Source organism: Biomphalaria glabrata, chromosome 12, assembly GCF_947242115.1.
Source record: "Biomphalaria glabrata chromosome 12, xgBioGlab47.1, whole genome shotgun sequence".
Taxonomy (NCBI): Eukaryota; Metazoa; Mollusca; class Gastropoda; family Planorbidae; genus Biomphalaria; species Biomphalaria glabrata.
Window position 1 is genome coordinate 19,001,020 of NC_074722.1, and position 12,665 is coordinate 19,013,684.

The window sequence follows — 12,665 nt, forward strand, 5'->3', positions numbered from 1 at the left end:
TCTGCAATCGTTTGGGTGTAATTGTTCGGGTGTATTACGTGCAGTTGACCAACAAGTCAAACAAGAACCATACAACACCTGTTTTAACAAGTGAAGAGATGTAGTCGAACGATGATGAACTATTCAACATGTATTTATTATGATAAAGGGCCACCGTAGAAGTCTCTGTCACTAAACACGTCGTTACCCTGGATTGTTCTATCGCTAACTGATTTTCCGGTCTCTAACCCAACATATCCCAAACGTCACTAGTCCCGTTCAATATGCGTCTACCATGGTGCGTCGCTAAATAACTAAAATAACTAACCTATATAAATAAGGTGTCTAACAGATTCCTCCCCCCCTTGAAAAAAAAATATGTCAATATTTTTCCACTACTGTCAAGTCTTACAAGGGCATTTTCAATTTAAGGGGAAGACCACAAACATAAAATCTTGACATCTTCATCTTGACATCTTCATCTTGACAGTTCCTCATATTCAATGTTCATAACAGTTCATAACATTCCAAAATCATCTTCATTGGTACACCGTTCATCATGGAGGAAAATGTGGCATCTTATGGGCATGTCCTACACATCTCAAATGTTCTTCACTGGCAGTAATCTGATAAAATACAATATTTCAAAAAACAATTACAAACTTTATTTACACATTCAATACATTTTTTCTTACCACCCTTTTATACGCTTTTGTCCATTTTTCTTTTATACTCACCCTTTTCCATAGAACTAACTTTCGTCAATGATATATGAAATGATTCACACAAAAAAAAATATATCCATACTTACTTTTAAATGCTTAACATCAAATTTACTTATCTCCCTTTTTCATAACATATAAATGGTGTCAATATATTAATATATATTACATACTCAATATAATCATAGTTTATTTACAAAAGTATTTCATTTCAATGTCATTCTAGACAATAGATCAGCTACAATATTCACAGATCCACTAATAGCTTTCACTTCAAATTTGTACTCCTGTAGTGCTAAGAACCATCTATAAACACGACTGTTTTTCATGCTCTTTTGCTGTATATACTGAATAGGTTTATGATCAGTTAATAAAATGAATTTCCTTCCTATTAAATAGCTCTCTAGCTTAGTAATTACCCATATTACAGCTAAGGCTTCTCTTTCAATGACACTATATTTTTTCTCTGCCTCTGACAATTTTCTACTTACATATAATATAGGATGTAAGTTATCATAGTTCTGCATTAAACAACCACCAATAGCATTACCAGATGCATCAGTTGTGACATAAAATATTTTGTCTTTATCAGGTAGTCTTAATATTAGTTCATGACTAAAAACATCTTTAATTCTGTCAATAGCTTTCACACATTCCTCATTACAAACTACTTTTTGAGGTTTTCCTTTTTTAAGTAAGTCATTTAGTGGATTCACTATTTCTGCTAAGTTTTTTATAAACTTTCTGTAATAATTTACTATTCCTAATATGCTTTTAATTTGTCTTTTTGTTGTAGGTATTTCAATATTAAGTACTTTCTTTATGTTATCTTCAATAGGGCTAATCATGTTGTTATTTACTTTATGTCCTAAGAAAATTATTTCCTCCAATCCTATTTCTACTTTTTCTGCTTGAATTGTAAGTCCACTTTCTTTTATTATTTTGAATACTTCTTTTACATCTATCAAATGTTCCTCCCAACTATTATTAAAAATACATATGTCATCTAAATAGCAAATAACATTTTCTTTGTTTCCAATTATCATGTTCATCATTCTATTAAATGTGGCAGGTGCATTTACTAATCCAAAACTCATATAATTCCATTGAAAAATACCATATGGTGTTACAAATGCTGTGTAAGGTTTTGCATTTTCTGTTAAAGGTATTTGCCAATAACCTTTAGTTAAATCTAATTTAGTAAAAAATTTTGCTCCATTTAATTTATGTAAAATATCCTCTATATTTGGCATTGGATATGGGTCAAATTCTGTGATGTTGTTAAGTTTCCTATAATCAATACATAACCTTATATCTCCATTCTTCTTTTTGGCTATCACAATTGGTGAAGCATAAGGAGATGTTGATGGCTCAATTATACCTGATTCTAGTAAATTGTCTATTTCTCTCTTTACTTTGTCTTGTAAATGTAGCGGTATTCTATATGGCTTAAGCTTGATAGGTTTTGGATCTGTTACTTTAATGTCATGTTTAATAATATTTGTTTTTCCTGGTATGCTGGAAAAAATTTCTTTATATTCCTGTATTATTTTAGTTATGTCTTTTGACTTTTCCTTAGTTAGATTATTAAGATTAATCTTTTGCCAAGTTTGATTCTCTTTTGTTTCTATTACAGGTATTTCCTTAATATCATTTTCATTATGATTTTCATTTGTTATTATCATCAAGCATTCTTCTCTTTCTGAAAATTTATTTTCTATTTCCTCCTGAATGTTTTGTATTAACTCATCTTCTCTATCATGATACAGTTTCAAATTATTTATGTGGTATGTTTTAATTTTCCCATTTATTTCAATTTGATAATTCACATCATTAATTTGTTTTATCACCTTAAATGGACCTTTCCATTGTTTACCAATTTTATTTTTCAGGTCATTTATCAATATTAATACATTGTTTCCTACTTCTAGTGTTTTCAATTGTCTTTTCTTATTTAGATTCTCATGAGCACTTTGTTTGTACTTCTTATTGTTGTTATATGCTTGAGTCCATATTTCTTTCAATTCTGTTGTGATTGTTGTTTCACTGTCATTATTTAATTTATTCTCATTGTCTATTAGATTTTCTTTAAAAACATCTAATTCATCTCTGGGTTTTCTTCCATGTATTATTTCATATGGTGAAAATTGTGTTGCTTCATGGATGTTGTTTCTATGAGCAAATAGTACATAGTTAATGTAATGATCCCACTTGTTCTGATTATTCTGAATTATTTTTGTTAGTGATCTTTTTAATGATCCACCATATCGTTCACATAAACCGTTACTCTCCGGGTGGTAAACCGAAGAGTATATGTGTTGTATATTGTATTGTTTAGTCCATTTCTTAAATTGTTCTGACTTAAACTGAGATCCCTGATCACTCAATATAATTTTAGGTATACCATGTCTTGTAATTACTTTTTGAGTTATGGCATTAATGATATTTTCTGCACTTGTATTTGATAATGGGATTGCCTCTGGATATCTACTAAACATGTCTATTACTGTTAAAATGTATTTGTTATTATTTTCAGTTTGAATTAAAGGACCTATTAAATCAATAGATACTTTCTGAAATGGTGCTGTAGGTTCATCCATTTCTTGAATAGGTGCTTTATTCACTAGACTTTTGTTAGATCTCTTTTGACATATGTCACATGAGTTTATGTATTTGTTGATTGTTGCTTTCATTTTGGGCCAAAATACTTGTTTTGACAAATTCCTATAACATTTCTTTACTCCCCTATGTGCTGCTAAATTATTATCATGTGTCATGATTAAAACATCTTTCCAATATTTCTGTGGTAAGACAAGTTGTTTTATTTTCTTGTTATCATTACTTGTTTGTCTAAACAATATTTTATTCTCTATACAAAATTTCTCCATTGGGTTATTATTGTTTTTATCTGATATTCTTGAATAAATTTTCCCAATAATATTGTCATTCATTTGTTCTAATGCAAATTTGGGTATTGTTTCTTTTTCACTTTGAGATATTTGTGTTTCAAGACTATTTTGTGTTTCATTTTCTATCTCTCTTTCCTTAGTATCTGTATTTTCTATTTGTATTACATTACTGGTTTCTTTTTCTTTATCATTACTTATTACATTTATTGTATTTTCCTGTTTCTCATCTTTTTTATCCATTGATCTTGTTATTATCATACTTGTTATATTTTGTGTTTCTATGTTTTCATGATTTTGTCTTATGTTTTTGTATTTGTTTTGCCAGTCTTCTAATTCTTTTCTTGAACATTCTTTAACTCCTTTTATGTTTCCTACTAACATATCATATCTCATTTCTGGTATTGCAATGCCATCACAATAACCAGTGAAAAATGGAGTTTCAATGTATACCCTTATAGCTTTAAATTCCCTTACAGTGCCATCTGCTAATTCTACTTTCTTAGTAAACCCTTTATACCAATGAGGTTTGACAAATTTAGTTTTTACTGCCAAAGTGTTACAACCTGAATCCCTGATTAGTTCCACCGGAATTCTATCTACAAACCCTGGGTACACTGCAAAATTGTTCCTATTTCCTTCCATGAAATATACCCTATCTGTACCTTTATTTTTGTATTCCCTACTGTAACTCCTATATCTATAATTTCCCTTGTCATTCCTATCTCTACTCCTATATCTATTGTTATTTTGTTCATTGTATCTATTTCTACTTCCAGACCTACTATTCCCTCTTCTACAGTTAGCTGCTATATGACCTTTTCCTTGACATTTAAAACAGGTTATTTCACTATATTTTCTATTTCCACTATTTGATCTGTTTCTATTTCTACTTCTATCAACATTTTCTTTGGTGTATCCTATTAAATCTACTTTGCTCTTATCCCTATCAGAAAATGGTTTATTTGGATAGGCATTTTTGTATACTCTCATTATTTCTGTTATTTCATCTATAGTTTTTGGGTTTCTTTCTCTAATAAAAGATTGTAACTGAGGATCACATTTATTTACAAAGTTGTCCACTAGAATAAAATTTTTTAATCCTTCATAAGAGTTATTCACTTTTTCTAATTTTACCCACTTATTGAAAAAATCCTTTTCCATATTAATGGTAGTTTGGGGTTCTATTCCTAATGATGGTATATTGTCAAAGTATTTCTTTCTAAAAGTTGTAGCATTATGACCATATGCATTTAATAACTCTCTTTTTAAAACCTGATAGCTATCATCAATATGATGGTCATGATTTTGGCATATTGTTAGAGCTTGACCATGAACAAAGTCTATCAGTATTTCAGACCATTCCTCTTCAGGCATATTAAATGTAGACATTTTTGCCTCATATCTTTTCAGGAAATCACCAATGTCATCCTTCTGTTCATCAAAACTTTGTATTTTTCTCTTTAGCCATGTCTGTGAATTAGGGTTGTCTCTTTGAGTGGTATAATTATTTGAGTTATTTGTGTTATTTCTTTGTTCAGTTTGGGCTCTGGCTTGTGCTGCGTCCAATCTCATCTTCTCCATTTTAGCTTCATGCTCTCTCTGCCTTTCTTGGTCTTCTTTTTGCTTTTCATATTCTTCCTTTCTGATCCTTTCTTGCCTCTCTATCTCTTGTCTTTGATGTTCTTCTTGTCTTTCTATCTCTTCTTTTTCCCTTCTTATTTTATCTTGACGTTCCATTTCTTCTCTCACAACTTGCTGTACATAAGCGGCTAAGTCTTTTCCTTTTAACTCCATGGCCTTTCCATCCTGCATAGCTGTTTCCTTAACCTCCTTAAGGTCCACATATGATGATGTAGCCATTGTGTTTTATATTTTATATATATTTTTACTTAGCCTATATTGGTTATGGCTATACTTTAAACTTATTTTATATTTATGTTTTTCCACACTTTTATACAAATTTTAAATGTTATGTCTCTATCTATAGATTTAGTAAATGTGTAAATCTAGTCTGAGTTATTATGGTTATATTCAAATCTGTATATTAGGTCCAGTATTACACACAAATTTAAATCTAGTATATTATAGTATGTATAATAATACTATTTAGATCTATAGTTATCAAGAGCACTATGACTTTTAGATCTAGTATGAATAACTATGATCAATTTTAAAATCTGGTATGACTGAAGTCACAGTGAAGTGTCTAGAGTAAATTCAAGGACTGTCTAGAGTCTAGATCTAGATTAGATTATGGTTCTATTTAACCATACGAAACAAATATGTGTATACAATGTCAAATATATCTTCAACAAGATACATATATCTAGAATGTACTACCTTCATTCATTTTTCAATTAATAATATTTCAAATTAGAGTCTAGATGATTAAATTGTACCAAAGAGATGTACAACAATTTGTAGATCTAAATTTAGCCAGACGACAGTGTTTGACTACATAGCCAGTTTCGGCATTATTCTCATGGCAAAATCATATTTGATTTTAACCGCTCAAACTAAAATTATTTTAGTCTGATTCACAGTAAAAGAATCCTACCCGCACTTTCTATCATTAAGTGAAAAAAATTACAGATCTAATTAAATTAATAAAAATAAATAATTTAAAATAATATAAACAAATGAAATAATTAAATGAGACTATCACTATGGGTTGGGATGTGACAATATGGCACACAATGATAACGTCACGAAGTAACCAGGCAACAACGGATATGACGTTTACACAAACAAAACAAATTACAACCCTAAACGTATAATATAGCTTTTCATCTAAATTACGTCTTCTACCCCGACGGGTTTTAAGGCGCACCACCTGATTTTACTCAGGCTAACGTACCAAATTTAGACAAAATCTATTTCTAAGGGCAATCTAAACATATACTAATAAGAAAAATGGCACTTAGCTTTTGATAAGAAAGATCCCTTTGTTCGGACTCCCGAATATGTTAGATCACAACAAATTCCACTGCCTCTCTTCCAGTTCTGACTCTGTTCTCCGGTGCTACCAGTATCCCACGTAATGCCACAGATGTCCTGATATGCCACAGCAAAATGTTCCAGTTTCTTCGACGACTGTTGATGACCGTATGTGTAGTTCCGACGACTTTGTGTACACAGTTACTGACGAATAGGTTAACGGTTCTTCTGGCGATGACTTGACTTGTGTAGATGACTACTGACAAATAACAGTCTCTTGACGGCAACTTGATCTGGACGACTGACGAATAACGAATTTCTTGACGATGACTTGATCTGGGCTGACGAATAACGACTTTCTTGACGATGACTTGATCTGGGCTGACGAATAACGACTTTCTTGACGATGACTTGATCTGGGCTGACGAATAACGGCTTTCTAAAATAGTTCACTGCTTCTGCTGCTACTCTGGTAGTACGACGAAGTTTGCTGTTGTACTCTGCTTCACTAGACCAACTGTCCAATGTAGACTAGGTGAAACCAAGGTCACCTCCGACGACGTTCCGTTAGACGATTAACGGTTTTCAACGAAATTAAGTGGATGTAGCTGTTTCCACAACTTCACTGCTAACAAGTCTAGGTATGGTCTAGACCGACGAATACTAGATAGATCAATGTTCAGTACTGATAAAGATTACTTCACTAACCTTCCAAAGGTTAAACACAGTGACCGTTATAAACGTGGCAAGCAACCGGTTCAATGAGCAAACTGCTCCACAAGAATCTCTCCAAGGGTAAGACGACAGAGCGATTTCGATTTAGTTAGCTACCAAACTTGTAGTACTCACAATACTTCTGACAGCGGGCAAACTGTCCTTCTCGAAACTGACGAGGTAAAACTTGATACTCGATGTGGCTCCTATGACGAAGAAAAAAATATGTCCAACAGGTTCACTAACGATCTCTCACCCGTTATGAATGAACGGTTTCTCTGGTTGTAGGTCGATTCAGCATATGAAGATCAGGCTTTGATACTATACTGGTTAAGTAGACCAGACGTTGCGATGATTACGGTCCTGACGAAGGTCACCCTGAGTTAACGGCTCGTTGAACGTGCGATCAAACAGGCGACGACTGCTTGTAGATCTAGAACAAAGTCACTCTGCGATACTGCTGTGTTCAGCCGTACTCCGATGAAATCTTATATCTTCGAGTGCACGACCCTCACCTGAGTAAACGTTCTGCTTCGAGGTCCGGTTCGATGTTCGGCTTCAACAGGGGTCCGGCTTCGAGGTTCGGGGTCGCCACTGTGATGTTGCTAGTTCAGGCTGTCTTGAAGTCAACCAATTACTCTGCAATCGTTTGGGTGTAATTGTTCGGGTGTATTACGTGCAGTTGACCAACAAGTCAAACAAGAACCATACAACACCTGTTTTAACAAGTGAAGAGATGTAGTCGAACGATGATGAACTATTCAACATGTATTTATTATGATAAAGGGCCACCGTAGAAGTCTCTGTCACTAAACACGTCGTTACCCTGGATTGTTCTATCGCTAACTGATTTTCCGGTCTCTAACCCAACATATCCCAAACGTCACTAGTCCCGTTCAATATGCGTCTACCATGGTGCGTCGCTAAATAACTAAAATAACTAACCTATATAAATAAGGTGTCTAACACACTAGAAGCATGGTGGCCTCCTAGAAGCCTCTTTGTTATTTACAATTGAACTGAGACTAGAAGCATGGTGGCCTCCTAGAAGTCTCTTTGTTATTTACAATTGAACTGAGACTAGAAGCATGGTGGCCTCCTAGAAGCCTCTTTGCAATTTCCAAGTGAACTGAGACTAGAAGCATGGTGGCCTCCTAGAAGCCTCTTTGTTATTTACAATTGAACTGAGACTAGAAGCATGATGGCCTCCTAGAAGCCTCTTTGCTATTTCCAATTGAAATGAAACTGGACATCAACGACTTAAACGTGGTGACAACTTTGATTTGCCTAGGAATTCTGGGAAGTCATTGATTCCCGGGAATAAATCTATTCTAATGTCTTCTGCCTCCAGGATGGAAGAAGGATCGTATTTACTTCTAAATTTTCTCTTCTTTCTACAAAACTTCTATGGCCTTCCTCTGTGTGTCTGGTCAAAAGTTTGAACACGTTATTTCTCCCACAACCATTCTTGGATCAAGTTGAAACTTCACATAATTATTTTTTTATATCTAACAAAACATGAATCAATTTAAAAAATTAACAAATTAGTTAATTAATTCTTTGTTTGGTATCAAAAAAGAAATAAATGCTGCTTATTGAGAGATGTGGCTGTATATATATATATAGTTATTTCCATTATTAAGTTTTCCCCCTTTTATTCTCTCCATCTCAGATCAAGTTGCGCAATTACTGATAGTTGATGACAATTCACGAATCAATAAAAAAAAAGATTAACCAATTATTATTATTATTATCAATTTTTTCAATTAGTTAATTTAGTTTTATATTGAAAGAAGGTGAGTTTATTTCTGCAGTATTGAGATATGTGATTTGCGGTTCTTCCCCTTCTATACCTTTTGTGTTTTTTTAAAGATTTTTTTCCTATATTTCGCTTGTTGACTTTTTATTTGACCTTTCTTCTATGTACACATCCTTTTTTAACGAGGTGACTGGTCGGTCTAATGACTGTTTCATGATGCAAGTAGTTGCAAGGGCGTTGCTATGAATTTTCTATCATTTGGGGGCCCGGGGGACTTGCACTCTTTGGGGACCCCTGCATTTTGCTTAATATTTAATATTAAATGTAAAAAAAACACTTATTTGGGGGCCCCCCTCAACTAGGGACCTGGGTGGATCGGCTAATTCTTTCCCCTTCTCCCCCCACCCTAGCTACGCCACTGAGTAGTTGACTGAATGGCACACACATTACTCAAGATGTAATTGAAGGTGACGTCAGATGCAAAAGCTAGTAGTGCTATGGTGACGCTATAAAATCAATAAATATATGTGGTTTTTTTTTTCAAACTTAAGAGCTAGTTAACAATAAATGATTATATTTATTTCCTGACCTTGACCTGAAATTACATTGTAACAGAACGAATGTCAAGTCTAGCCATGGTCACACTAACATCTTGTCCTACTATAGCTGTCCACTTCCAGGTCATTCTGAAAAAATGACCCTTCTAAAACTGACCTTGCCATTCATTGACCTATCGATTTGGTTCCGCTCTTTTGAGTCTGAAGACTTCAAGGCATGGTCTCGTGTTACGTTGTAGGCACATCTAAGTAAGGGCGAAGACTTCAAGGCATGGTCTCGTGTTACGTTTTAGGCACATCTAAGTAAGGTCGAAGATTGATTTCAATGTCAACAAGTTGGAAAGTGTTCAGCTTAGGGGGGTCATTAGGGAAATGTTGGTACGAATGTAAAAAGTAATAATAAAAATAATAATACAAAGTGAAAAAAAAGTAAAAAAAAAAAAACACGCTTCTATTAAAACTTAAAAATCGAAAGGAAATTAAAACAAAAGTGTGTGTGTGTGTGTCTATAGCTCTATGCTATATTACTTTCAGCTGATGTCTCTACAGCTCTATGCTATATTACTTTCAGCGGAGGTCTCTATAACTCTATGCTATATTACTTTCAGCTGATGTCTCTATAGCTCTATGCTATATTACTTTCAGCTGATGTCTCTACAGCTCTATGCTATATTACTTTCAGCTGAGGTCTCTATAGCTCTATGCTATATTACTTTCAGCTGATGTCTCTACAGCTCTATGCTATATTACTTTCAGCTGATGTCTCTATAGCTCTATGCTATATTACTTTCAGCTGATGTCTCTACAGCTCTATGCTATATTACTTTCAGCTGATGTCTCTACAGCTCTATGCTATATTACTTTCAGCTGAGGTCTCTATAGCTCTATGCTATATTACTTTCAGCTGATGTCTCTACAGCTCTATGCTATATTACTTTCAGCTGATGTCTCTATAGCTCTATGCTATATTACTTTCAGCTGATGTCTCTACAGCTCTATGCTATATTACTTTCAGCTGATGTCTCTACAGCTCTATGCTATATTACTTTCAGCTGATGTCTCTACAGCTCTATGCTATATTACTTTCAGCTGATGTCTCTACAGCTCTATGCTATATTACTTTCAGCTGAGGTCTCTATAGCTCTATGCTATATTACTTTCAGCTGATGTCTCTACAGCTCTATGCTATATTACTTTCAGCTGATGTCTCTATAGCTCTATGCTATATTACTTTCATCTGAGGTCTCTATAGCTCTATGCTCTATTACTTTCAGCTGATGTCTCTATAACTCTATGCTATATTACTTTCATCTGATGTCTCTACAGCTCTATGCTATATTACTTTCAGCTGAGGTCTCTATAGCTCTATGCTATATTACTTTCAGCTGATGTCTCTATAGCTCTATGCTCTATTACTTTCAGCTGAGGTCTCTATAGCTCTATGCTATATTACTTTCAGCTGATGTCTCTATAACTCAGTAAAGTCAGTATTTAGAAATACTTTTAGCCAACGTTCTGAAAGAAACAGAAATCGATGTATCGAAATGTTTAAATGTATCAATGCTTTCAAAGTATTTTTCACTTTAAAACTACCAATATTCAAAAGTACTGCAAGCAAGTCTGTTCAACACCCAAGCCTGTAGTTCAAGGAATCACATTGTAGGTGGATCGAGTCCTAGACAAAGTAAATTGTAATCCAAATGAAGTTGTATCTGAGACTGACAGACGGAGAGATTGGGAGAAACAATTCAAATCCCTGGAGAAACTCTACAAAAAGCAAGAGAGTTATCGGCCCTAAAGTTGTAGTTTCCGGACAGTGAGTACTGAGCTTAGTGACAAAATGACAGGACCGGTCTAGTTACTGACCTGTTTCCCTAATGACTGGACCGGTCTAGTTAGTGACCAGTTTCCCTAATGATTGTACGGTCTAGTTAGTGACCTGTTTCCCAGATGACTGGACCGGTCTAGTTAGTGGGATACTCCTGTTTGGTCGAGAATTTTTTTCTTGGGATCTTTTGACCTGAATATCTTGATGTGAACTGGTCCAAGACGTAAATTGCCTAGCTTGTGGTATACTCCTAGTCGATTGATAGTCTTTTTCTTGGAAGTCAATCAAATAGTCTTATTTTAGTGCTAGCTATGTGTGAAATGGTCCCACTCGGTAGTAAAACTTTAAAAATACGAATTACTCTGCAACACATGCATTTATCATCATCATCATCATAATAATAAAAATAATAATAATCTTTATGTTCCATAAGGAAATAGTCTTTGTGCAATTGTGTGCATGTGAAATGTTTATATCAGATATCTGAACTGTATTTCATGATTTACTGGCCAAGGGGAACTAAGAAGTTTTTGTGTCTGTCTTTGTAGTCGGTGTTTTGTATCTCTTTTGTGTTTCTAAAATCACAAAATCCTGACCCAGAGGTTTTTTTTTTAATTTCTAAAATCTTTTTAGCTTTCTTCTGAATGTTTTTCCCAAACAGCTTCCCAAATAGGGTTTGTCTGAGGCCGATTTTTGAGGCCGATGTCTGAGGCCGATGACCTTAATAGCAGCATTTAGAATTGTATGAAGTTTATTTTGAATGTTCAGATTGCCGTACCAAGCAGAGATATTGAATCTTAACATACAGTAGATGTCAGCGTGATAAAATACTGACAAGGCCTCTTCTCTAACACTAAAGGAGGAACATTTTTCTTAGTAATTGTAATGCCTACTGATCAGCAGTTTCAGCAAAATTTTTAATTTATTGTCTAAGACAGTGCCATGGTATTTAAAAGGTTGATATATATACATATATCTATATCTATATCAAAGTAAAAGTTCTCTCCAGCTACAGAAACAATGGCATATTTTCCGACGAAAATCTATTTTCATTTCTTTGGGTTTTACAAGAAGTCTCAAAATATTTTGTATTTAGTGACGAACTAATAAAGATGGAGGCACTCTAGCGGGGGTCTCTTCTTCAACGGTCCCGTATGTGGAAAGGAGCGAGCTATGTCAGTGTGTGTGTGAATGTTTGAATGAACTACTTCATCTAATATTTCAATAGAGAAAAAATACTTAACATTTCAGCTTTGAAAT

At 34.0% G+C, this 12,665-nt stretch overlaps 1 protein-coding gene and 1 long non-coding RNA gene across 2 annotated transcripts in view; both read right to left on the reverse strand.

The window, feature by feature from the left end:
- LOC106071341 (hillarin-like) overlaps positions 1–12,665 on the reverse strand; it is a 101,709-nt gene that overhangs the window by 28,923 nt on the left and 60,121 nt on the right. The window lies entirely within an intron of this gene.
- On the reverse strand, positions 118–8,223 carry LOC129921977 (uncharacterized). Its single transcript, XR_008773905.1, has 2 exons — positions 5,951–8,223; positions 118–605 (listed from the first exon to the last, which is right to left on the reverse strand). It is a non-coding gene; the product is annotated as an uncharacterized LOC129921977 (long non-coding RNA).